Source organism: Hemicordylus capensis, chromosome 3 (assembly GCF_027244095.1).
Source record: "Hemicordylus capensis ecotype Gifberg chromosome 3, rHemCap1.1.pri, whole genome shotgun sequence".
NCBI lineage: Eukaryota > Metazoa > Chordata > Lepidosauria > Squamata > Cordylidae > Hemicordylus > Hemicordylus capensis.
In genome coordinates, this window is record NC_069659.1 from 342,628,214 (window position 1) to 342,655,319 (window position 27,106).

Below are 27,106 nucleotides of genomic sequence, written 5' to 3' on the forward strand. Positions count from 1 at the left end.
ATCCACACAATCAAAAACTGTGTTCTACTGAGTTTGGGAGCTGTATGGAATTTCAGTTGTGTAGAAGCAAGGTAGGAAGGAAACCTGGAGGCTTTACAGATAGGGCTGTTATTCCGTATCTCCTTCGGAAGAAAGTTTGTGAATTCACACACCAGCCAAACATACCCCAAAGTCCATTCAAGATCCTTGGATCCACTCTACACACAAATCGGGCTTTGTCTTCCAAATTCTAGCTTATCTCAATGTATTTCCGAGTTTTTTTAAATGCTGGGTTTAAGCGAGTTTCTCTGAAAATGCCGGAGCAAATAGGGAGAGGCGCTGACTTAGAATCATTAGTATGATAAGAGGGATACTCTCTTTAGAAATGCAGATATAGCTCTTTAGAAATCTCTCCCCCCATTGGCTAGAAGGAAAACACGAAGGCATGCAATGTGAACTTGCACCAAAGCAAAACCTGAGAGCAGAGGGGAGAGGCTGCTTGCCTCAATGCCACAAGTGTAATTCAAAGTTGCTTCGCTCAACATTTACCCCGCAGCCTGAAACCATCCTATATAATAAAAGGCTAAGTGAGTGGCCGTGGCTTTGGAACGTTGGGGATCTGCGTCCCTGCCTCCCTGGGCTGTTCTGGGCCTGCGCGAAGCGCAGGCCCAGAAGAGCCCAAGGGACACAGGACCTCAGACACCAGTGTCCCACAGCCACGGGCGGCCATTAGCCGGTGTGTGGCGGCGGGGGAAAGTGGCCGAGGCGGCGGCAGAGCCGCCGCCTCAGCCATGAGCTGCGGCACGGTGAGAGGAGGCCGAGGCAACCAGAAGCGGCCGCCCTGAAAAAGGCGAGGGCAATGACCGCGGGGGAAGACCGAGACGGGGGACAGGGAAGCTGGGCGAGGTGGCGGCGAAGCCGCCAACGAGGCCCCCGCCCGCTCACAGCCGTCACCGCCGCCTGCTCACCCGCCCTCCCAGCTGCCCAAAATCACCTTCCCCGCTCCCCCCCAAAAAAGATTAAGGGCCAAAATGGCCCATGAGAAGGTCGCCGCCCCCGCCTATCGCCCTCCCAGCTGTTGAAGACCACCTTACCCGCTCCAGCCCGAGGGAAAAGAGAGGAGCTCACGAGCAGAGCTCCTCTCTGTGCTAAGTCACTGCTCAAACTGCCGCTATGGACGCAAAGGACGCCTATTGCGTCCATTGCGACAGTATAGGCAGCAGCTTAACACAGAGAATAGCTCTGTTTCCGAGTTCCTCTCTTCTCCTTCGGGCTGGAGCGGGTAAGGTGGGCTCCGGCAGCTGGGTGCGCGGGAGGGCGATAGGCGGGGGCGGCCACCTTCTCATGGGCCATTTTGGCCGTTATTCATCCACCCCCCCCCCCAAAAAAAGTAAAAGCAAAATAAGGAAGAACAAAAACAGAGACAACAACAAAACAAAAAACAAAAAGAGAGAGGGGACGGGGGGGGGGGAAGAGACAGAAAGAGAGAGAGAGAGACAGAAAAGACGGGATAGAAAGCTAGCGCCCGTTATCATAACGGGCTTAAAAATACTAGTGTGCGAATAACTCCCTGGGTAGCTTTTCCTCCTACCTTCCTTCCACACATTCACTTCTACCCAGGTTTCCCTCCTACTTTGCCTCCACACAACCAAAAATTGTGAGAACAGTTTTTGATTGTGTGAATGACCTCAGTGTGTGGTTAAACTATGGAATTCACTGCCACCACATGTGGTGATGGCCACAAATCTAGACAGTTTTAAAAGGGAGTAGACAAATTAATGGAGGATAGGGCTATTAATGGCTGCTACCCTTGAGAGCTAAATACTTCTATCAGGATCAGAGTGGGCATGCCCCTGATCACCTGGTGCTAGGGAATACCAATGGGAGGGTTGGTTGCCCTCTTTTCCCCACTTGTGGGCTTCCCAGATGCACCTGGTTGACCACTGTGTGAAGCAGGATGCTGGCCAAGATGAGTGTTTGGCCTCTCCAGCAAGGCTTTTCTTATGAGATGTCACTGCTGCCACTTGTCCTCTTTCTCCCCTGCTAACTGGGCAAAGAGGCACCTTTTTAACATGGTGATTCTCTTTATTTAGCAGGGGGAGAGTAACTGGCCCTATCCACCCCCAGCACAGTACTTCTGGTGACAGTTGCTGGTGTATGTCTTATGTTTCTTTTTAGATTGTAAGCCCTTTGGGGACAGGGAGCCATCTTATTTATTTGCTCTTTCTCTATGTAAAGTGCTTTGGAATTTTTTGCTGAAAAGCGGTATATAAATATTTGTTTTTGTTTCTCAATTCTGCTTTTAATTAAATAAACTCCTGAAGGCTCCTCCAGCTATTCTGCAGCCGCACCTTTGAAAAGCAACCAGCTGCTAAAAACATTTGTTCCTGGCCCGAGAATTTCATCCCCAGTTCTCTAAGCTGGAGGGGTGGAAGGAGAACGTCTGTTTTCCAGCTTTGCATGCCCGTCCCCTTGATAAGAGGGGGATTTAAGCTCTGAGAGGTTGGCACAGCTTGAACTGAAAAACACATCAGGCTTGGAGGTGAGGGCAGACCAGGGAATTCTATGAAGAGCCTTCAAGCATGGAAAAAAGGAGGGAGGGCTAAGCCAATTAAAAGAAGATGAAAGCAAGCAAATGGCTGGAAAGGGGGGAAAGATAAGAGGAGAAAGAAGGATTTGTTGGGCTACTTGCAAAATGATGAACGACAGAAGACAACTGTTTGATTATTCATGTACCTGGAAAGAACAGGTAATATATTCTGTGTTAAAGTGGCAGCTAAGCACGCACAGGGGCTCCTACATCAGGCAGAATGGAAGAGTAATTAGTAGCCACCTTTTCCTTCTGCCTGACAAAAATTCGACTGTTACTATGAAGCTATTCCCATGATCAGTAGAAAGTGGACTAAGGGAACCTATCTCACTTTCTGTTGCTCATCGGAACCACCGACACTTGCACTTGCGCGGGGCATCCTGGAATTTCCGGGGGGCAGGCAGCCCCTGATCCCCGCAGCCTCCACCGGCTCCATGATGGATCCAGCGGTCGTGTGGGCGGCCAATTCAGCCAACCAGGGCTTGGAGGCTGCTCGTCTGTGGGGAAAGCAGGCTAAGACCACTCTCCCCGCAGACCCGCCAGAAGCTCTTCTCACTGATCGTGAGAAGAGCTCCTATGAATATCAATATACTGCTTTTCAATGAAAGTTCCCAAAGCAGCTTACATACAGAAATCAATAATGAATAAAGATATTACTCTGAAGCTGGCATATTTTATACCCAACTGTGCTTCTGGTTGCATCTCTCAGACTTGTCTCCCATGGAGTAGAGTTTTAGCAAGCCAAGGCAAAGGCCGGGATACCTCTGCTAGGGAGGATTTCTCCCCAGCAAGCATTTTGTTGAGTTGCTTGTTAAAACACCCATGAGCAAACGTGACAAGGAATGTATTGCTAGGCACAGCAACAATCTAACACTTGCAGCAAGCTGCTCCTCTTAAGAAGGGACGCTTAGTTGTACTGTATGGAATGTACTTCCTGAAAGATATTCGCCTCCCTAGCATCTAGGCTGCAATGTTCCCATGCACAGAAGGAGAACAACCTGACAATCTTCTCATTATTCTTATTTTTTTTCCCTATGTAAACCACTTCGAGAAATTTTGTTCTTGTTGAAAAAGTGGCGTATAAATATACAACAGCAGCAGTATGGAATCCAGTAAGAGAAGGCTGTGATGATCAGATTTGCTATCCAGCGAGGAGGCTGTTCACACACACAGCCTAGTCCATATGCATGGACACACACAGCTGTGCAAGTGAAGTGCCAGGATTGTGCCAATCCTGCTGCTACCCCCATGCCCAGCCTGGGTTTTTAACCTGGCATTTAGTCAAGGTCAAGCAAGCCGAGGTCAAGCGAACTGAGGTTAAGGGTTATGGTAATCTGAGGGTTAAAGGGGTAAGGGTAATCTTAAGGGTTATGGCAATCTGAGTGATCACCACCAGGTTAAAAGCCCCCCCCCGGCCTGCTTCAATATCTGGCAGCAAGCTGGGGGGAAGCAGTGGCTGCCCCCCTAGCATGGGGTACCCTGAGATGCAGGAGCGGGGGGAATCCTCCCAACTCCTGCTGTTGCTACACCACCGCTTCCATGGGCACATAGTGGGGTGGAGTGAAGGATGATCATTGCTAGTCTGCCAGAGAAGGCAGGTGATCTCCTGCCTTCCCCACAGCCCTTCGCAGGGGCCACTGGAAGTCATGTGAAAGTGAACTATAGATTCACTTAGCCCCAGCTAAATATTGGGTTGAAAACTTGGGCTTGGCACTGGGGTAGCACCAGGATCAGGTTCGATCCCAGCACTTCACACACGCAGCCTGCCCTGGCCTTGGCTGGGCTGCGCTGTAAATAGCCTCTCTGGCTACTTAAAATGGTGTGTGTGGGGAGGGGGGGAGAGAGAGAGTGTAGGAGGTGGGTCTCATGATCCATGAGACCCGCTTTCTGCAAAACTGCGGGGAGAGCGGGCTAAACCCGCTCTCCCCGCAGATGACCAAACAGGGAGCCCTGGGTTGCCAGATCGGCCACCCACATGGTTGCCGGCTCCGTGACGGAGCCAGCAGGGGCTGGGGGGAGCGGTGGCCACACCTCCCAGAAGCCCCTGTATGCCCTGCGCAAGCGCGCAGGGCATACTGGGGAGACCCCCCAGAGCCAGGATGTGGCTTTCCGCCTCCAGGTTGGGGGTCTACTCATTAGTAGCCGCAGCTACTCACAAGCAGATAGCCCGGGTTTGCAGAGCGCTCGCTCCGCAAACCCAGGCTAAGGGGCGGGCGACTTGACCGGGTTAGCCGCTCAAGAACCACCGGGCTTGCTTGCGAGCCCGGTGGGTCTTACGATTAACAAAAAATCAGGCTAGTCTCTCTTAGCCCGATTTTTGTTAATCTTGAGAATAGCCCCTAAGAGTATTATTATCATTGTTAGGAAGTAACCTTGCCTTAGCAATATTGGTTTCTGAAAAGCCCAAAGTGGATATATATATTATTTAATTAATTAATACTTCGTCCCTCTAGCACACTCCTGCTTGGGGCGGCTTACAATAAAGGCATAAAAACATAAAATCCATGATAGGAGAATAAAAGACAATGAAATACAGTGAATCATCTTAAAACACAATTAAAAAAACCCAAAAAACAGAGCAGATAACATAAGACAAGCAGAACAGCAGCCAGGATTAAAACTAGATCACCGTCAGCCAATCTTTAGACAATCACATATATGACCATGAAGGTCTGGAATGGGGGGGGGGGGGTTTCAACAAAAACTTTCAAAAGGAAGCTGCAATATACTGGGTGTGTTTACACAACTTCCAGGCAGTCTGGATATGCAGAACATGTAGGCAAAATGTTGGGATGCAAAAGCATGAGCTTCCATGTGGCATCACGTCTGAACCCAACCAAATGAAGTTCCCCCACTCTCCATCCAAAATTCTTCTGGGATTCTTCACCCAACATCCAGAGCTTGGGGATGGAAGTTGGGAGAATGATAGGTGGAAAATCTTAGTAACCAGACTTGGGCGGGTTCAGACTTCACGCCTGCCGGGAGTACACTCTCTCACATCTCAACATTTAACCTACGTTTTCCCCACTTCCAGGCCAGCTGGCAGGCATGTTAACCTGCCCACTGTATAAGGGAGGGAGAGGAAAGAATTAGAAGAGTAGTAGATGGAGCAAGAACGCTGTCCATATTTAGGAGGATTCCCAAGGTTTTCAGTTCTGAAGAGTCTCCATATTTCTGTTACTGGCTGACATCCAGATAATGAGGCATTGGTGTAATGAAAGCACAGCATGTGCTTCAGGGGAAGGATGATTTTAATCAATCACCTCTTCTTTCCGACGCCAGCTGTGACTCCCAAATAATATGTCCCTGAGGGCTGCATGACCCTCAGGGGCATATTTCCAACAGTGGGCTTCAGAGGGAAGGGGAGGGTAACAAAAATTGCCTCTCCCGCAAAGCTCATTCATAGTATCACTGCACATGCATTTGGTTAGTCTGGATGTCATCCGCTGTGTTACCAAATTCAAACTGCCAGTATTTCAAACCAAACATTCAAGGCTATTCCTTAGATGATCCAGGAACATATCAAGGATGACCACTGTCTGGATTGTTGGGGATCACTCTGTTCACAAGACTCTTGTCTGGGCACTGGGGGAAAATATCTAGCCATCTCACAAATGATCAGGTTGTGGAGTCGAGTCAATATTTCCTAACAATATTTCCTATCACTAAAGGCTTCCTAGGTATTGTCAGGCGGCCGGGGGGGGGGGGTGCATGTGCTTGGATGGAGGCTGAGAATAGACATGCATCTAGAAAGATCCCATCAAGAGGCCTTTGCCTTTTCGGAAGTTAGGTGAGGAAGTGATACAATGACACTTATATGAAATACACACTGAGTCTAATATTGAAACTAAGTCTTGAAATGTTCTCATTTCAAGCAGTTCTCAGCAGATCCCCAGTCAGTCTTTTTGTTTGACTTTTTAATAAATGAGGATGGATTTCAAATGTTCTAGTTTATTGTGTGTTATTTTAGATACGGTATCTATGTGGTCACTAAGAGTCAACACTGACTTGATGGCACTTCAATCAATCAATCAATCAATCAATACAAAGATAATATATGTAATTTGACATAATTGATTATAAATACTGTTGACAACTGTGTTCTTTTGCATTGTAGAAATAAAAAAAAACCCAAAATTTAAAATTTGGGTCCCATATATATTGGACTACAAGTTCCATCATCCCTAGCCACAATGCATGATGGGTGTTGTAGTCAAACAAAATCTGCAGACACTAGTTTGAGGACCCCGTAGCAAGGCAATCAGAGGCCCGATCAAGAAGCTTTGGAGCCTGCCTATTGGCTGTCTCTCCTGTGACATAATTTACTGTGGATGTTATGCTTGGCTCCAGAAACCTCAGGAATAAAGGCAAGTGAACATTCAGACAATTCACAAAATAGTGGGCTATTTCATTTAGAAAGAATCCCGCTTTGAAAAATCTTTGGCCTGTTTCCAGGGTGTAGCAAATGCAAAGCTCTACCATCTGAAAGACGTATTAGGAGTTTATGATGCAGAAATAAGTGGCTGGTGTCTGACGCACTACGAGCTTATGGTGCACTGTCAGTTGGAAGAGGAAGGCGGCAACATTGTGTGTCTGCTTTTGCCCTAGTTGCTGTAGGCCAAATGCTGTGAGCTCTCTAAAAGCCAAAATGTCGGTTGCATCCATATAACAAAACCCGGCAGGAAGCATTAAAAATTGTTAGCCATTAGTGTTCCAATGAAGTGAAGGGGGTTGAAGATAATCTGAAACAGCTGAGTTGGATAGTTTGTGTCTTCTGGGGTGTGACTGCACTAGAGATGCTTTAGCTTTTGGAGCTCTGAATAACTTGGGCTTGTGGCTTGAAGTGGAACCAAAGCATTAGGAATCCTCCATTTTTCTGTGATCTTTTCTGTATTTTGCACCAATCTCTGTGCATTCACAGGCTATTGCGCCTTTCGGAATTAATGTGAGTAATTATCCTCGTTAAACTATAACATGTGACTAGTGACACTCAGAGAGCAAAACAGAGGAATCCTCTGATAACGTCACTTGGGAGTGCTCCTGGACCCAAAGCTCTCCCTGGTTTCTCAGACTGAGGAAATGGTCAAGAGTGCTTTTTATCAGCTTTGGCTGATTCATCAGCTACGTCCATTTCTAGAGGTGAATGACCTTAAAACAGTGTAACATATGCTGGTAACCTCTAGACTTGACTACAGTAATGCGCTCTACATGTGGCTGCCTTTGTACGTAGTCCGGAAACTACAATTGGTACAGAATGTGGCAGCCAGATTGGTCTCTGGGACAACACAAAGGAACCATATGACACCGGTTTTGAAAGAACTGCACTGGCTGCCAATATGTTTCCGGGTGAAGTAGAAAGTGCTCGTTCTTACCTATAAAGCCCTTAACGGGTTAGGTCCAGGCTATTTAAGAGAGTGCCTCCTTTGTCATGAACCCTCCCGCTTTTTACAGTCTTCTGGAGAGGTCCGGTTACGGTTGTCTGGTGGAGACTCAGGGCTTTCTCATGATTGTCTGGTAGTGACCCAGGGCTTTCTCTGTGGCTGCCCCAGGGCTTTGGAATATGTTCCCTGCTGAACTAAGAGCATCTCTTTCTCTGTTTGTTTTCAGGAAGACCCACAAGACTTTCCTGTTCTTGCAAGCTTTTAATTAGAATTTTAATAATTTTAATAATTGGTTTTATATTGTTTTTATCGTATTTTATGTATTTTAACTTTTGATTTTAATGTTGGGATTTGTACACCGCCTAGAGATTTACATATGAGGCGGTATAAAAATATGATAGATAGATAGATAGATAGATAGATAAACATGCGATCTACCCTATTCCCTTCTGCTTTCTGAAGTTCATCTCTTTGATAGAGTTTCCGAAGAAAGGGTGGTATCTATGCTTTGGCTAATAATGGCCATTGTCACGCTCCACACCTCTGATAGGTACAGCCTTTCACTGGCAAGTGGCATTTTGAGTCTCTTCTTAAAGTATCTTGGAATAGTGTTCCCTGTAACAGGGACTCCCAGACGTTGTTGACCACAACTCCCATAATCCCCAGCCAAAGGCCATTGCAGCTAGGGATACTGGGAGTTGTAGTCAAAGCCATCTGGGAATCCCTGTTACAGGGAACACTGTCTGGGAGCAAACATTACAATAAATACACTGGCTAGATCATGCAAAAATGCAACATTTGCAGCAAGCTGTTCCTCTTGGCAGGAGTTTCTTACCGGAGAAGTACAACGTAATGGGGTGTCCAAGAGGATATTTTTCATGCTGATTGGGTTAGAAAGTGTGTCCGTGGCCTTTCAGGAATGAATGATGCTCCTCCACTGCCGATATTGCAGACTCAGCATTGTGCGAACTCCAAACCGCTGGTTGGTTCTGAATAATATACTGCACATTTAAATCTAGGATATCTCTGTGGCTGTTCCCTCCATTCTGTTAGGTGCAGGGCTCATCCATTCACCAAGCAGTGGATGAACTACTACTATTGCTACTACTACTACTACTACTACTACTACTACCATATACCACTCTTCAAGCAAAGTTCTCAAAACATAGAAAAATAAATAATACAGAATACAGAAATAAGACGGTCCCCATACAGAATACAGAAATAAGATGGTCACCTGTCCCTAAAGGGCTCACAGTCTTAAAAAAAAAAAAAAAGGCAGATACCAGCAACAGACACTGGAGGGATGCTGTACTGGGGTTGGATAGTGCCGGTTGCTCTCCCCCTACTAAATAAAAGAGAATTGCCACTTTAAAAGGTGTCTTTTTGCTCAGTTAGAAGGCGTAACTGATTAACTATTCTTGGGGCCCAGGAATTGGGGCCCATACATGGACTGTAGAATAGAAGCTGGCTTGTATTTTAAACTGACGGGCCGTAACCAAGGGCTGCCTTTTCATGAGGCAAAGTGAAGCAGGTGGTGGATTATAGCCTCAGGCGATGGATTGTTGGGGCATCAGAAGGATGGAAAGATGCCCACTTCTGACACCATCAGAGCAGCTCCTTGGGACTGAGAGGTCCCTTGCAAACTTTGCAAGGATTGCTTCTCCTCATACTTTGTGCAACACTTGCAAGAAGCATACGGAAAGAAGAGGAGGCTGTTAGCACCCTTTCTTCCAGCCTACTACCACACCAAGCAATGTCAAAGCTTGCAAGGGATGAAAGGGACTCTGAAAGGGATGGCACCTCAGGTGCCAATACTGGGCTGGCTGTAACTGTATATGAAGGAAATTACATAACATGGGGTGTGCATTTGGGAATGAATTAAAACACCAACCAAGCACAGCCCATTTAATTCATTTTCCCATACATACACTCCAAAATAGATGAAGTAAGAGCCTCCCCATCTCTGACAACTTTTTAAAAATCTCTGAAGACACATTTATTCACCCAAGCTTCATAACTAGGCCTGTGGTTTTAAATTGTGTTAAGGTTTTGATTTCCATTTCAATTTGTTGTATGTCGCTGTAAACCACCGAGGAGTTCTCCACACAGCAGGCTTTATCACTAGTTTTCTCTGAGGGTTTACTGCAAGCTCAACATTATCCAAAAAACCTGATGCAAAAAGTGGATTTTTGTAAACCTCGGATATAAATCGGGTTGCAATCTAATGAGCAGTGGAAAACCCGAATCATGTATGAAATGTTCCCCGATAGCTTGCAGAGATCTGCTCAAAATGTGAACGCGCCCGCACCATTCCAGAGGAGATGTGGGCTAAAAGCCAGTTGTGGAGATCTTCCCAGAGATGGAAGTTTGGGGTGGCGTAAAAATATAAATAATTAATTAAATATGACTCGAGCTCCACTGAGTTTTTTCATGAGGACTAAAAGGAGTATCAGTGTTAAAATAAATGAATAAATAGCCGATGCTACACTCATTCCTCATCCATTCATTATTTATTTGGAGCTCATTTGGGCTGGGGGCATTGCGATACCCTGCTTCTCAAAAAACTGTGTCCTCTTTAGTGCATAGAATTACACCCCCAGACCCCAATGAAATCAGGACAAGCTTAGCTGGAGTAAAATGGGGGCACTTTGTTAATGTACCTAACCAACCAGAGTGCGGGTACTCCTTCTGTGTGGGACCGCCTCCATGGGAGGGCCATCCCACACCAGGGCGAAGGGTCGGGGGTACAGCACGCTCCCCTCTTGTACTTCCTTATCAATTTTTTCCTTGAGCACATGTTCGAGGCCCCATACCAACCTCAACTTCTCCACCCAAAAAGTGACCCTAGGACCTTGATAAGGGATCCAGAATCTCAATTTCAAGCCCTCCTCCAAGTAACCCCTGTCCTAAATGACTACATAGCACTGCAGCAGTCACAAAGCGGGGGTCCAACCTGATTTATTTTATTATTTATTTATTTTTACATGTATATCCCGCTCTTTCTCCAAGGAGCTCAGAGCAGTGCACACGATTATTTTTATCCTTACAGCAAGCCTGTGAGGTAGTTGGGCTGAGAGATACATGACTGGCCCAGAGTCACCCAGTGAGTTTCATGATTGAATGGGGATTTGAACTTGGCTCTTCCCAGTCCTAGTCCAACACTCTAACCACTATGCTATGCTGGCTAGGTCCCCTTTGCAGGAGCAGGGGAGGGGCTCCCCCTTTGCTGGATGCCCGCCCCCTTCCCTGATTGGCCGATCCCAGCCACGTGGAGGGGCAGGCAAGATGGCAGCACCATGCCTGTCTCATGTGCCGGGGGTGCAACGCTGCCCCCCCATCTCATCACACTGGCATGGTGGCAGGGACCAGAACTCTGCAGAGCAGGGTCTCGACATTTCCCTACATTTGAATGGAGTGGAGGTTTTTGTTGTTGTTGTTGTTCAGTCTATGGAAATGGAAAACAAACATGAATGGGAATTAAAAAATGTGTGATATGATAACAAATAAGTAATGAAACAAATGTGATTTCCCCAAATGAATAACTAAATTAATTATATTATTCATAAGAAAATTAATAACTAAACAGAAGTAGGGAAGTCATACCCCTAATAACTGTTTCAGAATTACCTAGATTACATTTCATACATATGAAAAGATGATACCAGTCCAGAAAAGAAATCCTGACAGTAATTCCCATGGCTGATAGAAGATGCTTATGTGGCCGGGGGTGAGAGTGGGGTGATCTTGCTAAATAAACTGGGAAACTGGCTTTCTTCTCCTCTCCTGCCAGCTGAATAGCAGCTTGTTATTTGTTGTTACAAAAGGACAGTGAGCTTTCAGGTTGCACAGAACTCTTCGTTAGAAAGCAATAAGAAGGGAAAAGCTGAAGTGGGTATAACTACAAAAGCCAATGTTCATGTTCTGCAAAGTGCATGCCTTTCTGCTCATTGGAACATAGGAAGCTGCCATATACTGAATCAGACCATTGGTCTATCTAGCTCAGTATGGTCTTCACAGACTGGCAGCGGCTTCTCCAAGGTTGCAGGCAGGAATCTCTCTCAGCCCTATCTTGGAGAAGCCAGGGAGAGAACATGGAACCTATAATGCTCTTCCCAGAGCGGTTCCATCCCCGAGGGGAATATCTTACAGTGCTCGCACATCAAGTCTCCCATCAGATGCAACCAGGGCAGACCCTGCTTATCTAATGGGACAAGTCATGCTTGCTACCACAAGACCAGCTCTCCTCATATCTGCTCATACAGGTATGTAAATGGTCACATCAGAATGTGAGTCATTTAGCTGCTTTTTGCAAATTTGTGAGGCTATTCTCACGATGGGGGAAAACCAGGCTAAACGTGCCCAGCCCGGTATTTCCCCATCATGAGAACCACTGGGCTCGCAGGGAAGCTCGGTGGTTCTCTGGCAGCTAGCCTACCAAAGAAGCCCTCCCCTTAAACAAGGTTAGCAGAGCGACCACTCCGCTAACTACCTTTTCCCGATCGTGAGTCGCCACAGCATGGTTCCACGCTGGGGTGGATCGCGAGGAGATCTCTGGCAGGAGGCTAAAACAAGCCTCCCAGTCTCGGGGGTCTCTCCAGGATGCCCCGCACACTTGGGCGGGTCATCCTGGGACTTCAGGGGCAGGGCAGACCCCGATCCCTGCAGCCCCTACCGGCTCCATGACAAAGCTGGTAGTCATGTGGGCGGCTGATCCAGCTGCCCAGCAACAAGCAACTGCTTGTCTGTGGGGAGAGCAGGCTAAGCCCACTCTCCCTGCAGAGCCTGGGAAGGCTCTAGACACTGCTCATGTGGAGAGCCCCTGTGTTTTAGGATGTGCATCTATTTGGCTAATTCAGATCCAAATTGCAGAGGGGTGCTTCAGGCAGATGTTCTTTGAATTACACTTGAATCAGTAGCTATCTGAATTGGGTCAAACTGAAGTAAAGTTGCCTGAAGTGCTCCTCTTTGATTCAGATTCCGTTTGGAAAGGTATGTCTATTTTTTAATGGGAAGCCTCAAATTTTGAAGGGGCCGTGCACAGAAATCCCTGCATCTATTTGTCTGTAATTTGGCAGGCTTCATGCCGCCAGAAGCTGCTACTATCCCTGCAATTTTCATCTCATTCTGCCAAGAAATAAAAATTATTGGCATGTTGGTGATTTCTCATTATAATCCAAAGCATCATCTTCAAATTGAAGCAATCCTCCAAATCAAATTGGATCAAAGTGCAATGTGCAGGCAAATCAAATGAATCAAATCACAAAGTCCTCTGAATCTCTGAGGTGACTTCTGAAATGTTTGTTCTGCACACATCTTTAATGTGTTTCTTCTCAGTAAATATGTGTGAAGAGAAAAATCTAAGATTTCCCCAAATTATGCTTTTTCTAATGTATGCACGATGGCCCAAGTAGTTATGAACAATGCAACATAACTGTATTTTTGCCTATATACTCCACGGGTTATAAATTTATTTACTTATTTTGCCTGCCATGGGTGGTAAAGGGATGTAAGTGGGTGTGGGGTATACAAAATTATTTTTACATTTTAATTTTTCATCATTTGTTTGAAAATATCACTTCACTTCAAGCTGTGCTCTATTCATACCCACCCAATCACTTTCCCCTCCTCCTACCTTGATCTTTGCAAACACACCAACACCAATCAGGAGGGCACATGCCTCTCCTACTCTGGGCGTTCTTTCTACCTGGATTTTGATCATAAGAACAATCTCTTACTCTGCCTCAGAATGTTTGTGTAGGGGTACAGGTCTCTTATCTGAGGTGTGAACCTCTGCCTCTCGTTGGTCTAGAGGGCAGCTATTCTATGGATGTGAAAAAGACGAACTATCAGGAGGAGCAGTTGAACTGCAGTTCTTGTGGCAAACATCTGAGGAAAATGGGTTTAGGGTCAATCAGAATGAAGATGTATGCATTAGTTAGAACTAGTAGTTCACTGACCTACTAGTTATTGACCTACTAGAGGCAGGATGCCTCTGAGTAGCAGTTGCAGGGGAGTAACAGCAGGAGAGAGGGCATGCCCTCAACTCCTGCCTGTGGCTTCCAGCAGCATCTGGTGGGCCACTGTGTGAAACAGGATGTGGGACTAGATGGGACTTGGGCCTGATCCATCAGGGCTATTCTTATGTTCTTATGACCGGACAATAGGGATGTGTGGACGGGTTCGACGTCAAACTGGTTCAGTTCCACTGTTCAGGGTCGAACTGAACCACCCCTTGTTCGGTCTGACCCCGGACCAAACTCCCCCGAACTATTCGGGGGTTCGTGGACCTTTTTTTTTAACTTTAAAAATATTTTTAAAGCACTTACCCCCTTCGAGGGAGTTGCTGGAGATGGTAGTGGGTTCAGCGGAGGTTCCTCCTCCTCCCACTGGCCTCAATGCAGCCCAAAGCGGCCCATTCGGCCAGCTCGGGCCTTCCCCCTTGGCACTGCAGCCATTTTTGTGGCCGGTGAACCTGCGCAATGGGCCTCTGACAGGCCTGGGTCATGCCAGGCCTCTCAGAGGCCCATTGCGCAGGTGCGGAGGCCTCCAAAATAGCCACCAGGCCATGCGGGAATGCCTGAATGGGCCAAAAATCCAGCCAAACAGGCCGGTTTGGGCTGCATTGAGGCCAGCGGGGGGAGGGGAACTTCCATGGACCCCCCTTGCTGCCTCCAACTACACCCCGAAAGGGGTTAAGTACCTTTAAAAAATTAAGAAGAAGGTCTGTGAACACCACCGCCACCCGAACCACACCGGGAGGGTTCGAGGGGGTGCTAGATTGAAGTGGCCTAGTCTGGTTCGAGTCTAGTCTGGACTCGAACCGAACCAGGCCAGCTGGTCCTGTGCACATTCCTTCTGGACAAAGTCCATCACTGATCAGGCACAACCATTATGCGTAGATTATATTGCTAGGGAAGTTCAAGAACTGGAATCCAGGAGGCCCTCTAATACTGCAGGAGTAACATTTGTAGAAGCCACAATATTGGAGTGCTTAGCCTAATCCAAAAAATGGAGTTAGGTTTCTTAGCTAAGCAATCCACTCTCACAGCAAACTGGCTTATACTGAGTCACACCACTGGTCCATCTAGCTCAGTCTTGTCTCCACAGACTGGCAGCAGCTTTTCCAAGGCTGCAGGCAGGAAAGTCTCTCAGCCCTGTCTTGGAGATGCTGCCAGGGAAGGAACTTGGAACCTTCTGCTCTTCCCAGAGCGGCTCCATCCCCTAAGAAGAATATCTTACAGTGCTCACACATCAAGTCTCCCATTCATATGCAACCAGAGTGGACCCTGCTCAGCTAAGGGGGCAAGTCATGCTTGCTACCACAAGACCAGCTCTCCTCCCAACCCCACAGAGCAGCCTGCATGAAGAGAGTGGCTATTTAAACTTTAAACCTCCCTGTACATCAGCTGAGATGTGCAGGGAGGTGTAAAGTTTAAATAGCTACTCTCCCTACTTCTCAGCTGATGGGCAAGGAGGTATAAAGAAGTGGTGCAAGAAGTGAGAGTGGATGGAGCAGCCTGTGCCTCTTGCACCCCTTCTTTAAATCTTCCCATGCGTCAACTGAGAAGTGAGGAGAGTGGCTGTTTAAACTGTATACCAATTAAGTTAGGGCAGGCATCCCCAAACTGCGGCCCTCCAGATGTTGCTGAACTACAACTCCCAGCATCCCTAGACACAATTTTTTGTGGCTGGGTATGCTGGAAGTTGTAGTTCAGCAACATCTGGAGGGCCGCAGTTTGGGGATGCCTGAGTTAGGGGGTAAAAATCCAGAAATAACCAAAACTATCCCCCACACACACAGAGAGAGTAACTAAACTGGTATATAGGAAGATGACCTGTGAATGTGCAAAACCACTATTCAAGAGTAGGGGTGTGCACGGAACCGCGGAGCTGCGGTCCGGCACTGGGGTGGGGGGTTCCACACAAAACAGGGGGGGCTTTACTCACCCCTTCCATTAAACTGCCGTATTTCTTCTAGTAATCCGGCGGCAGGGTGCCGCCCGCTTCAATCTCCTCTTGGTGGTCCTCTTAATCGGGGCGGCAGGATCGCTCCCAGTCCCTGCCGCCCCTTCAAGCTGTCCCCCTCGGCTGGCGGCCGCCCCCTGAAGCTTCCCAGAGGTCCCCCGCCGCCCCCTTCTTTTGAAATCTGCCCCCATTATAAAGAGGACGGCAGGAGAACTCCCTGCCGTCCCCTTCCCCCTTGCCGGCTAGGCTGCAAATGGCTTCTAGGAAGCCTTTCGCGCGCCTGCGCGGAAGGCTTCCTAGAAGCCATTTGCAGCCTAGCCGGCAAGGCAAGCAGACGGCAGGGAGTTCTCCCGCCGCCCGCTCACTAAAGTAAAGTAAGCGCTTACTTTACTTTAGTGAGCGGGCGGCGGGAGAACTCCCTGCCGTCTGCTTGCCTTGCCGGCTAGGCTGCAAATGGCTTCTAGGAAGCCATTTGCAGCCTAGCCGGCAAGGGGGAAGGGGACGGCAGGGAGTTCTCCTGCCGTCCTCTTTATAATGGGGGCAGATTTCAAAAGAAGGGGGCGGCGGGGGACCTCTGGGAAGCTTCAGGGGGCGGCCGCCAGCCGAGGGGGACAGCTTGAAGGGGTGGCAGGGACTGGGAGCGATCCTGCCGCCCCGATTAAGAGGACCACCGAGAGGAGATTGAAGCGGGCGGCACCCTGCCGCCGGATTACTAGAAGAAATACGGCAGTTTAATGGAAGGGGTGAGTAAAGCCCCCCCTGTTTTGTGTGGAACCCCCCACCCGAACCAAAACCACCCCGTGCCCGGACCAGTCTGGAGGCCTTTAGAATGGCCTCCGAACCGGTCCGTGCACATGACTATTCAAGAGCCACCTGTATATGTCACAGAATCTATATATTTAATTCTCTTAAGGCCAAACACGTAGGGAACTGTGTCTGGATGCGTCTGGATGCCTAGGTGAACTTTCACAAGGTCCTGCAAGAGTTCCAACCATTGCCTTGGGAGGGGATGGCAGCAACGGAGGCAGGTGGGAATTGGCACGGCAGAGTCAGGGGAAAGGAGGAAGAAGGGAGGAAACCGGACCTCAGAGAGGGCGGTGAGACGATGGACACCTGCCGTCAAAGAGCAGGAGGAAAATCAACAGTGCAAGACAACAGGGAGGAAGAGGAGGCAGAAGGGGGTGGGGGGAAGCAGAGGCCGGGGCAGAAGGGGGTGGGGGGAGAGGAGGATGGGGCAGAAGGGGTGGGGGAGAGGAGGCTGGGGCAGAAGGAGGAGAGGGGAGAGGAGTCTGGGACAGAAGGGGCGGGAGAGAGGAGGCTGGGGCAGAAGGCGCAGGGGAGAGGAGGCTGGGGCAGAAGGGGCAGGGGAAAGGAGGCAGGGCAGAAGGGGCAGGGGAGAGGAGGCTGGGGCAGAAGGGGGAGGGGGAGAGGAGGCTGGGGCAGAAGCGGGAGCGGGAGAGGAGGCTGAGGCAGAAGGGAGTGGGGGGAGAGGAGGCTGGGGCAGAAGGGGTGGGGGAGCAGAGGCTGGGGCAGGGGTGGGGGAGAGGAGGCTGGGGCAGAAGGGCTGGGGGGAGCAGAGGCTGGGGCAGAAGGGGAGGGGAGAGGAGGCTGGGGCAGAAGGGGAGGGGGAGAGGAGGCTGGGGAAGAAGGGGGAGGGGGAGAGGAGGCTGGGGAAGAAGGGGGAAGGGGAGAGGAGGCTGAGGAAGAAGGGGGAGGGGGAGAGGAGGCTGGGGCAGAAGGTGGGGGGAGTGTACTGCTGCACAGATACTCTCTACGTGTTCAGCTAGTTCTTTATTAATGTGCTTACAAAAAGAAAGTAAAAGAACACTTTGACATTTGTAGGATTTCTACTTCAAACATTATTCATTTTACTTAATAATTACCATATGTGGTAAATTTGAAAAGTAGTAAATTTGAGTCTGGGAAAGTTCTTCTCTTCAGTATGATGTCATTTTGAAATTCTTTATCTGATTTATTATTGAGTGTTAAAGACCTGTTGAAAACAATACAAGCTAAAATATGATGATTATATTCACAAGTTCTTTCTAAAATTCATTTAAAATTAAAAATCATTTAAATCTTTACCCCAGCATATTGCAGTGTAAAAACGTAGGGAATTCAGCTAATATAAGTGGCAGAATTGTTCATGCAAAATTTGGTATCTGTAGATAAACTGGAAGTATAATATTCAGAACGTCTTCTAAAAAATACCAAAAGAAAGTTAGTGTTCACAGAGCATATTTTGATGTAAAAATTGGTGCATTCAGCTAATTTCTGTGGGAGGACTATGTATGCCAAATTTGGTATCTCTAAGTATGACTTTATTTCACACAAACAATTCCCCCCATAGATAGATCGATAGATAGATTAATTTTGTTTATGCTCTTGAAATTGACATGTATGGCATCAGGTTTCCTCTATCCTCACCTTCTAGTAAGCCTGTTTAAACCTCCTTGTTTTTTTCTGTTTAAGTTTATTCATCCCATGTGCCAGATGCATGAAATGGTTCTGCCTAAGAATAGACAGAGGGTCAACAGGGTAGAGGAATTCGTGCCATAACTCAGGGTAATGCAGCCAGGAGAGAGGCAAAGAAAAGATACTTGTTACAGCCCTTAGTTGTCAATTTCTCTTCCCAAGGAAACTTGCCCGGTGCCTACACTGTTGTCTTTTCAGCACCAGGCAAAAACCTTGTAATTCTCTCAGGACTTATTAAATAATTTTAACTGCTGCTTTAAACTGGGGTCTTTCCCCCTCCAATGGTACTATGCATTTTATGATTGTCTGATTGTATTGCTATTGGATGACAGCCTGACTAACTTCCTGAATAGTACTATTCAGGGAGTAGTTTAAAGGGCCACTTAATTTCAAGAGGATTACTCAGGAATAACATAGTCTGGATGTCAGTGATTATATTATTCTGTAGATCACTTTGGAAACATTATTGAAGGGCAGCATAGAAAGTCCAGAAAATACCAACAAATACCTATCAGAAGTATGACTCAAAGCTGCAAGCCTTTTCCTTCTTTTCTTCCCATAACATGGTACTTATGGGGTTACTGCATCTGTGAATAGAAGTTGCATTTAGTCATCATCAGTGTGTGTGTGTGTGTGTGTGTGTGTGTGTGTGTGTGTGTGTGTGTGTGTTTTCTTATGACCAAACTTGGGTAGGAAGTGGGGAGGCAGGCTCTTACCTGCCCTCCTCCCAGATGACCAGAGGCTCTTCTTTGCTGTACCAGTCACAAACCCAGACGACCGATGTGGCAGTGATTGACAAAGCTGGCATCTAGAGGAGGAAGTCCTCCAGTATCCCACAATGCACCATGCAAGGAGCACAGTGCATTGGGGGAATTCTGCGCTGCCAGGCACTCTTTCCGCCCAGCTCTGTGGAAGCTCAGACTGCCAGCAGCTTCCCTACAATGGGGCACTGAGGTAGGAGGATGTGTGTGTGCCCTCCTACCTCACATTTAGCCCAGGTACACAGCCCAGACTACCCAGAAAAGCGTCAGGATCAGGATCGATCCAAGCAGTTTTCATGACCAGCCTTACCCAACTAGTGCTGCCCTACCTGGGTAGGGCTGGTCGTGAGAATGGTGTGTGTGTGTGTGTGTGTGTGTGTGTGTGGGTGTGTGTGTGTGTGTGTGTGTGTAGTCCATCAGGTTGTATAACAGGGTTTCCCCAGATGTTGGGTCCCAATGGTGAATAGCACTGTGACTGAGGATGATGGGAGTTGTGGTCCAACAATCTGGGGACCGAAGGTCAGGAATCACTGTTGTATAGTAAAGGAAAGGTTTCTAGTCTCTCTCTGCACTTGGAACAATAGCTACATCAAAAAAAAGGGGGGGCAAACTGGAATGACTTTCCCAAAACTGAACTTTTAGGGAAAGATCTGGAGCAAGGGAAATTGTAGTGATTTGACATTTGCCCACAATTTCATTGGATGTGCTAATGTAGAGAGATGTGTATATTTTCTCATCTTTATGGTTCATAAAAGTCTGACAATGTGAGAAGAATCCGCCCTCAGGAAGCCCACAGGTTAGCATATGTTCACATTTCTTGTCACTGTTGTAGGTGAATTGGTGGGCATAGTTATGAATAGATTCACACTTCTGTTTTTACTTCTGAGCTGAACTGTATGATGGAGCTGAGGATCAGATAACGTACAACATTTACACTTTATAATATACAGAGCTATTTTTATCACCAACCTGTCCAGCAAAATCCTCTCTAAGCTTCCATTCTCATCAGACTCTGCTTTCTACAGTCTGTTAACAACTGTCGGCGCTTTCATGATGATTTCCCCTCCTCGGCACCCATTGTAGTCACAGCAAAGCATTACGGATGGCACATGAGAAAATTAAAAAGTGAAAAATCTACAGCTACTGCACATTCTCTCCCCTGGTTTAGGTGCCATTTCCTATTTTCAAGTCATGTTGGCACCTTTTCTATTACTAGCCTGATCCTGTGGCTTTAATTGCAATATGATATGGAGAGATCTGGCAGAAGGGATATGCACGAACCGGTTCAGTGCCTCCTTTGGGAAGCACCGAACCGGCTCGGGTGCCCGCAGCAGAGCCAGTTCAGCGGGGCAGGGAGCGGTTCCCTTTAGAAGCAGGTAAGCAGGTCTTTACCTGCTCCACTGCTGCCCTGCCACTTTCCCGGGTGTGGCGCTTGCTTTAGCAAAGGCTGTGTGTATCTGTGGGGCTGTTCCCTGCTGGCTGTGCTTGCCAACGCCATGCACAGGAACAGAACTGCAGCTGAGCGTGGCCTTTGCTAGAGTAAGCACAGTGCCCAGAAAAGTGGTGAGGTGGCAGCGTTGCAGGTAAGGACCTGCTTACCTGCTTCTTAAGGGAACCGCTCCCCGCCCTGCCTGTGGCTGCACAAACCATTCATGCAGGGGGCAGCAAAAAAAAAAAAAAAAAAGGTTGGGATACTTTGATCATAGTTTAGTCTGTGCAGAAGAACCATCTTGCCCTGAGGGGTGGAGAGAAAAGAGAGAACAGCTTGGTTTTTTCCAGTTGAGGTAGCTCCTTCTTCCTTAAACTGCCACCTCAGGGCTACTGAGGAACTGTTTGCCCTAAGGGGAGGAGAAGGAAGACAGAACCACCTGGTAAGCTGTCCGGCATACAGTCCCCATGCTGAGATGGCCCCTTCTTCCTCCAGCTGCCACCCCAGAGCTACTGAGGAGCCATCTTGTTCTGAGGGGAAAAGACAGAAGAATAACTGGAGAACTCAACTGAAAAGACCAGCATGAAAAGAGCAGCTCAGCAAAGATGACAGAGAAAAGAACTGATGGGGGGCAACCAAAACCTATCTCCATCAAAGACCTTTCTTCATTCACATGCCAATTGCATGAAAAACGTGTGTTCTTGCCTTGCCCTCCCTTTCAACCCCTGCTAACCCTGACTTCATGTCACTGGGCTGCACGTGGCTATGAAGGAGAGGATTTCCCCTCTTCCAGTCCTTGATTGCTATTTATGTTCCATTTTCATCAGGCTCTTATTTTTCTTGCTGGTCTGCTCTCCTGTTTTTAATTACCTTGCCCTTTTAAAAGTAGATGGAGGATTATTTTTAAAACTTGGTGAAAATTGCTTTTAAGAGCCCTGACCGGAAAAGTGGTGTGTAAGTACTGGCCGACATCCAGACTAATGAAGCACCAGTACTTTGGGGGGTCTGGAACCACATTCCAGAGGAATGTAGGGGACACGTTAGGGGGAGGGCAATTTTTGCTAATTTCCCCTCCCCTTGGATGTATGCCCTGCTATGCAGAAATTGGTGCCTGAGGACTGGCCTTCACTGGGGATGTGCACGGAACCAGTGGGGGCCAGTTCAAGGGGGGGAACACCTTTAAGGATGGGGGAGGGTGCACTTTCCCACCCACCCTGCATTTTCCCCACTGGTGCTCCTTTGAAAACCGGACCAGCGGAGCAGCAGCGTACCTCCCTGCCGCCCCATCCCCTCTTTGGTCTGGAAGTGACAGGAAGTAACGTGTGCACGCCAGGTGTGTACGTGACATGTGTGCATGCATGCCGATGTGCACATGCGCGCATGCTACTTCCGGTCACTTCCAGACTGAAGAGGGGACGGGGTGGCAAGTCAAGGAGGCATGCTGCTCTCCCGCCGGTCCGGTTTTCAAGGGAGCGCCGGCAGAGGGAAATATGGCAGGGGGTAAGTGCACCCTCCTCTTTCCTTAAAGGTGTCCCTGCCCCCACGTTCAAACCGGTTCAAATGTGGGGTTCTGAACCTGTTTGGTGTTCTAGGAACAGAATGCCGAACAGGTTCGTGCACATCCCTAGCCTACACCACTAACCTGAGATCCCTGTTTGTCCACTCTGGAACTTGACTACTGGCGTGTCTTCAACCATGCCCTCAGCCTGTGGCTCGTTGGATTGTCGTCTTCCCATACTGGGTCATGACACCTCCAGCCTATTTGACCACACTGTTCATTGCAGAGACCCTTGTGTGTCCTGACAAGGGTGAAAATCTAGAAAAGGACTAGAGTATGGGCAATGGAGTGGCGGGTGGGGGGGGGAGAATTTGAGTATTTACATAGATGGTCCCAGTAAGATGCTGTAGCACACAGCCTGGACTGAGGGAAGTATCATAGGAAAAGCCAGTTCCTTCACTGAGCCTGTGTTGATTGAGTGCTGTCAAGTCGGTGTCGACTCTTAGTGACCACATAGATGGATTCCAGGATGCTCTGCCTTCAACTTGTCTTTTAAGGTCTCTCAGTGGTGCATCAGCCTATGTGCATGAATGTTTATCAATGCAATTATAGAAACATCCACACTTTCTTTGTTTACTGTCATTCCTTGCATTTATCTGCAATAATTATAAAATATAGAACTGCCTTAAATGGGTTCCATGGTGCAAACTAGATAAAAGTCACATATCAAGCTTGAAAACATTTCTAGGACTCAAGAAAGAATGCTAGGAAGTCTGGCAGTGAAATCCTCTCTTCTAAGAGTCCTGACCATTGGAAGTACTTTTCAGGCTCCTTTGGTTTCTGGTATTCCAGTAGGCCCTGCCAGCTAATTTCCAAATTAACTCTTCAGTAGCCTGGACTAGAAACTTTTATAAAAGTGGAGATTCTCAAGAAGTCAACATTTCCTTATGGCATGATGCACTCTTGATGCATGCACAAGACATACACAGCTTTTCCTTTGCATCTGGAATCATCAACCAGTTCCATTTTGAACAGAAGAGAGTAAGAGCTTATTATGCAGCGTTTGCTGTGCCATTATTTCTAAAGTGCAACACGCAGTGCACCAACCTATATGCCACTTAATGCTGTTTTGTTGCAGTGCCATGGTCTGAAAAAGCTGACTCTTATAACCTCAGGTCAGTCCCAAAGCTGCTGACATCCACTAGAACACATGCCAAGGATATATTCATGCTTGGACTGGTGCAACTTGGCCTTGATTTGCTAGATCCTTGAACACAATGATGCTAAGTTCGCCATGCTTTCAAAAAGGAGATGCTAATCCCAAAGGATGTCACCATGCATTGGAAGGGAAAGGAAAATGGAGCTCTGTGTTAGTATGTGATAATCCTGCTATGTTAGTGTATTCACTTAGATGCATAATCCAAAGTATTATACTTTTATTCCACCTTTCCTCCAGGGAAATTAAGGCAGTGAATGTGTGGGTCTCCCCACTACCCATTTTATCCTCACAATAACCCTGTGAGGTAGGTTAGGCTGAAAGAGCATTTTTAGCCCAGGATGACTATTCTGATGGCTATAGGCCACCTCCAGCCTCAGAGGCAAGATGCCTCTCAATACCAGCTGCAGGAGACAACAGTAGGAGAGAGGGCACATCCTCACCTCTTGCCTGAGGGCAAGAGGCATCTGGTGGGTCACTGTGTGGAACAGGATGCTGGACTAAATAAGCCTTAGGACTGATCCAGCAGAGCTGTTATTATGTTCTAAGGAGCCAGTGAGTTTCAGTGCTGAACAGGATTTGAACCCAATGGATTTGAACCCAGTCCTAGCCCATCCCTCTAACCATTGCTCCACACTGGCTCTCAGTAGCTACATCTGGTTGTTGTTTGTCTTTCAGCATTTGTGGAGCTCTAGGTTGTATAACAACCTTCTCAAAACACAACTGTTACAAAACACGAATTATGTACCAGTAGCTCAATTACTACAACATTATTTGGCACCAACCTCCCCCATCCCCATCTTAAGAGTTTGTTCATTTTCTCATACATTTGCTATCAGACATTTCTGTACATTTATGCCTGTTTTAGTAGTGTTTCTGTCTTGTGTCCATGTAGGGTTTCCCCCCACCCTTTTTCTATTTTAGATTGGCTGTTTAGATTTCTTATTCTTGGCAGCTACTTTTACTGCTTGACAAAAGGTCAAAAGGCGAGATATAAATCTCCTAAATAATTAAATTTACAAAAGACGTACTGCAAAAACATGCTGCTAAAATTAACCCTTACTCATCACCAGCCACATCCGCTCTTTGGTAATATGATGTAGTGAACAGAATGCTGCATTAGAACTGGAGAGACCCAGGTTCAAATCCCCTATGGAAGCTCATGGGACCAATCACACTGTCTCAGCCTAAGCTACCTCATGGGGTTGTTGTTGAGAGGATAACATTTGGGAGAACCATAGCCCTGATTAACTTCAAAATGGACAATCCTTCCATGAGGCAAGGTGAAGCATTTGGCCCTGATTATTGGGGCACCAGAAAGGGGGGAAGATACCTTTAAGCCTCTTGCCTTTAAAAGGAGAGGTGGTCACACAAGAGGGGCAATGACAGGGCACAGAGTCCTAGAGCTGACCCTGCTATGGGGAAGGGTGTCTTTGAAGACATCAAGATCCGCCTCTTACAACATATGGCCTCCAGTGCCCAGTCAGATACCCATGGGAAGTTAATGTTATCAATAACAATAGCAATATGGGTATCTTACTCATCTCCTAGATGTTGGACTTTGGCAAACACAAAGAGGAACTAGAGTAGATTTCAATTTCTTGTGCCTCTGGATCTTCAGACAAATAAGACAAATAAGCAGATCAGACAAATAAGCAGATCAGCCCCTTTACTAGATAGGGGCACTCATTGGACCTAATTGCTATAAAAAGGACAGGAGTTTCCCCTGTTCATCTTCCAGCCAGGAAGCTTTTGAGAGCAGTACCAGCTCCAGGATTTCCCTGGGTACAACACCACACTCGAAGGGCTCCTTAACCTGAAGGAGACAGGGTGTGCCAATGGTCAATGCTTAACATGCTGACACAGATGTTCCCAGGTTCAGCCCCTGGCATCTCCAACTAGATGGACCTTTTGTAGCAGGTTCTGAGAGAGACTCTTGCCTGAGACTCTGGAAAGCTCCTCTGCTGTGCAGAGCAGACAGTATTGAGCTAGATGCACCAATAGTCTGACTCAGCCTCAGGAAGGTGTGTGTATGTTTTCTTTTTGAGTTCTCTATCCTAATGACGCAGCAGGGAAGTAACCTGCCTAGAGAGCAGGAGGCTGTTGGTTCGAATCCCCATTGGTGTGTTTCCCAGAATAAGGGAAACTCCTATATCAGGCAGCAGCGATATAGGAAGGTGCTGGAAAGCATTATCTCACACAGTGTGGGAGGTGGCAATGGTAAACCCCTCCTGTATTCTACCAAGAAAACCACATGTTTTCTGTGGTCGCTAGGAGTTGATAGCGACTCAACAGCACAACCAACCGACTGACCAACCACAAAAGTGAAAATAGTGTCTTGGTGGTGAAGAGACCGTATCATTCTTCAATCCCCAGCAAATGCCTGCCCTCACCACCTTCTGGAGCTGACTCTGGTTGGGTGAATTTCTATAGCAGGTCACCATATTGGAAGGGGAAAATGGATGAAATCTGGGGTTGCTGAGTTTCAGCCTAGTTTCAGCAGAATGCTACCCAGCCAGCATCCACTATTGCCTGCTGCTACCAGGTGACCCTACCACAGTTGTTTCAGTTAGGCAATGTCTAATGTCTAGCCTAAGTCTGCGACCTTTTGATTTCAGCCCAGGAATGGATGCCTTTCCTTCAGCAGCAGCACCTGCAGCCAGTGGTGCTCTTACCTCTGGACTTTGGGCTGAAGTCCAGGGCCTCCACACCCCCTGGGGGTCCCCAAATCCTCTTTAGTCTGTCCTGGGTGGTGTGATTGCCCCTGGCCCACACTGCGCCAGGCAGCCGAGTGTGATTATGACCTGCACCGGGTGCTTTAGAGACAGTGTGGGGAGTAGGGAAAGAAATATGTGGGATGCGAATATGTTAAATTGTCTGTCGAAATGTTTCTGCTACTGCATATTTGCATAAATAAACCTGTTTTATATTCTTACATTCTTGTGAGTTCAGTTGCTGTTTGTGCCCTCAAGAACCCACGTTTAAAAAATACTGTGTTTGTCACAATGTGTGTGGAGGGGGTTTCTTAATTTGTGGGGGGGGGGGGGTCTCCAAAGGCCTTAAGGTCCAGGCTCCAAAATTACCTAAGTGCACCTCTGCCTGTAGCTAGAGCAAAGGCACTGAAGAAGGTACATCTGCCCACTGCTGCTTTCCTGGGCACCGTTGTTGGAACTGTCCCCCCACATGATTAGGGAAAGATACCCTGGTGCAACAGAAGGGGGGGGTTGAAATGTGCACTCACAGCATACACACGTCATTATTGCTTGTGGTCGAGCAGGCACACCAAGTATCATCCAAAACAGTCCTTAATCTATTACCCAATCAATCTTGTCCTTGCCTGGACCATATTAAAATGTTATGATAATCTCTCTCTCTATCTCTCTCTCTCTCTCTCATACCCCTGCTAACTTGGCAAAGAGCACCTTTTAACGTGGTGAATCTCTTTATTTAGCAAGGGGAGAGTAACTGGCCCTATCCACCCCCAGCACAGGACCTCCAGTGACTGTTGCTGGGTTCTATCTTACGTTTCTATTTAGATTGTGAGCCCTTTGGAGACACAGAACCATCTTATTTATTTATTATTTCTCTATGTAAACTGCCCTGAGCCATTTTTGGAAGGGCGGTATAGAAATCAGAGAGAGAGAGAGAGAGAGAGAGAGAGAGATTAAGAGTTCATCTAATCTGATCTCTGCACTCAGTGACATCGGCCAATTGAATTTGCTGCAGCTATTGGCAGTAATGAGCATGGCCGATTGCATTTGGCTGAAGCCTTTCCAGTTGAAGGACATCTTGTCTTAAAGCCTCAAGCA

The 27,106-nt window shown here is 47.5% G+C and overlaps 1 protein-coding gene across 3 annotated transcripts in view; it reads left to right on the plus strand.

Annotated features, from left to right (window-relative positions):
* Positions 1-27,106, plus strand: part of LOC128351531 (calcium-activated potassium channel subunit beta-2) — a 504,933-nt gene that overhangs the window by 118,179 nt on the left and 359,648 nt on the right. The window contains exon 1 of one of the 3 annotated variants that reach the window (XM_053311141.1): positions 16,570-16,661. The exons of the other annotated variants lie outside the window; for them this stretch is intronic. The gene's annotated coding sequence lies outside the window, so the exon portion shown is untranslated. Of the gene's footprint in view, positions 1-16,569; positions 16,662-27,106 lie in introns of those variants that run through there. 3 annotated transcript variants of the gene reach the window in all.